Here is a 2981-nt window from a genome sequence, read left to right on the forward strand (position 1 = left end):
AAGTGTGGAATGTTCGAGCTCCGGGTGTGGTGCTCATGTTCTTATGGAAGGCATGCCAGAATATTTTGCCCACTAGGGAGAATCTCCATAGGCGGGGGATTGAATAGGACCCAGTTTGTCCCATCTGCGGTGCGGAGATGGAAACGCTGGGCCACATTTTATGGAGTTGTGCGTATGCGCAAGATGTATGGCTTGAGTGTTGTCCCAAGATTCAAAAGTGCGCCAGTACAGGGGAGAATTTTGCAGAAATATTCGAGAACCTCACAAACAAACTGGACCCTGAGGAGTTGTAGCTCTTTTAGGCCACTGCAAGATAGAGAAACAATGTGATCCATAGGGGAGAACTGACGTCTCCATCAACAGTTTTACGCATAGCAAGGGAGCAGGTCCAAGCTTACAAGCAAGCAGAGGAGGATCGACAGAAAGGGTTTATCCCCCGAGGGAGACCAATAGAAATTATTTGGAAAAAAACCCTTGCTGGCTATGTTAAGATAAACTAGGATGTGGCTGTTGATGTAAGTGGCAAGAGGATGGGCATGGGGATCATAGCTCGGGACTCTGAGGGGAAAATGTTAGCCGTTTATTGTTCAACACAAAGGTACATCATGGACCCAGCCATAGCAGAGGCCACCGCTGCTCGTAAGGCAGTGGAAATAGGACATCAGTTGGGGTGGAGGAATGTGGTTTTGGAAGGAGATGCACTGGCTGTAATAAACCTGATCAATAATGAAGACCCTTGGATGGGGAGCTACGGGGTAGTGGTGCAGGAGATAAAACATTTACTGTCCTATATGCTGGACTGGAGGGCACTCCACATTTCACGACAAGGTAATGCAGTGGCTCATTGTTTAGCAAAGTTAGCTCTTTCATTATGTTAAGAACAACTCTGGCTGGACAATTTCCCATCATGTATTCATGAATTTGTAACTGCTGAGCAAGCATCTCAATGATGAATGAAGTCTGCTTTTTTTCTCAAAAAAAAAAAAACTAAGGTTAATTTTTTTTCTTTCCTTTGTTAAACGTTAGACTAATATTTTGTTTTGTCACCAAGGTTAGAACTAACGTTAAAAAAGTGAAGACCTAATGTCGGATTAGATAAAAACCAAAAAAAAAAAAAAAAAAAAAAAAAAAGAAAAGAGGGAGGTTAGAACTAGTGTTTAAAAGAAGAAGAGGTAACGTTGGCTTAGAAAGGAAAAAAAAAAATCACATCTAAACATCCATTAAAAATAAAAGTGATGAAAAAAAAAAAAAATCGAAGTGTAAAAAAAAATACAACAACGTTAGATAACTCTCTGTTAATGGGATAACTAATAAAGATTAAAATTAATCAAATTATTGGATTCCAAAACATGAAGACTCAATTGTTAAAATATCAGGAAGAGTACCTTAATATGATAGCAGTTTTCACGTATATGCCAAAAAATCCCTATCACATATGCCTTCTTCTCCTAAAGCAACAGTCTTTTAGCCGCATATACAGAGAACTTGAGAAACAGAGAATGGAGAAAAATGTATGCTTATGATATGACTCATCAACTTCACATTGTTTAGGTTTACTAAAATTTTCTAACCTTGTTTAGATGTGATTTTTTTTTTCCTCTAAGCCAACGTTAGCTCTTCTTCTTTTAAACGTTAGTTCTAACCCTTTTTTGGGGGTTTTTTTTTATCTAATCCAACGTTAGGTCCTCACTTTTTAACGTTAGTTCTAACCTTGGTGAAAAAACAAAACGTTAGTATAACGTTTAACCAAAAAAAAAAAAAAAAGTTTAACCTTAGTTAGTAAACTGCTATTAATGACCTTTAATATTTAATGTTCATGTTAATTGCTTAGACACTTGGCACCATTTTATATGGGTTGAAAGATATTTCTTCCAAACTGGTTTGAGGGAATTTATGTCCTTAATTAAATACTTTAATAGGTTTCACATGATTTTTGAATAATTCTGATGCCACCTTCGTCAAGGGAGGCAGACCACAGATTAGAATTACCAACACCAGAAATAGTTGGTGTCTGATTTGAATCTTATTGTTCAAATCAAAGGAAGAAAATCAATAAAGGGATGCAACAAATCAGCACAAAATTGAAAAATTGGCAATTGGGGGTAATGATAAAGCAAGTTCAATGAGTTTGATAGCACTTAAAAGAAACATGTTTGACATAAGCCACAGGGTAACAAGAAGTATGATCAAATTATATTCACATTTTTTGAAAATTAGGGGTCCCTCAATAATTATGCATTAGATCATAGAATATATATATATATATATTGGATGATTGGATCTCTCAAACCTCAATGGTTGTCAGTTGCTTTCCTGTTTTCCAAATATAATATGTCGAGTAATGCTAGGGACTATTCTTTTATCCTCTTAAAGCTGATATGACTTTTAAAATAACCATTAAATTTTAGGTGAATTATACTTGAATTTTGATCCAATGGTAATTCTAAAAGCCACATCATCTTTACAAAGATAAAAATATAATCCCTAACATTACTCTAATATGCCGGCCTTTCAGCGGTTTTGGTGATGCGTATTATTAAAATTTCTCTACTTCTACTTCTGGCCTAAAAAACTAAAGCTCAAACACACAAAAAAGAGAAAAAAGAAAATACTTATTTTTACACACTTACGTGGCATTTAGTTTGAAGAATTTAACACTTTTTTTTAGTGTTCACGTATTTAATAATGTGATGTCTGAAAATTTGAATTTTCACGCGTTCTATTCCAATGTTTGGTTTGTTCCTAAGCATTAAGTAAAAAATATTTATTATTTCCAAAATATATATCGTTTTGTTTTCCTCTTGAAGGGCATAAGGCTGATACAAAAGTATTTGAAAATTAAAATAATAATAATTAAAAAAATAATTAAAAAAAAAAAGACAAGGAAGAAAAACTATATATAAACCGTAATTTTTCTTTCATTTTTCGATATATAAATTGTCTATATTGTTCGTCAGCTAGATCAGATTGATGTTTAGCAC

The sequence above is a fragment of the Corylus avellana genome, chromosome ca5, assembly GCF_901000735.1.
Source record: "Corylus avellana chromosome ca5, CavTom2PMs-1.0".
Lineage (NCBI taxonomy): Eukaryota > Viridiplantae > Streptophyta > Magnoliopsida > Fagales > Betulaceae > Corylus > Corylus avellana.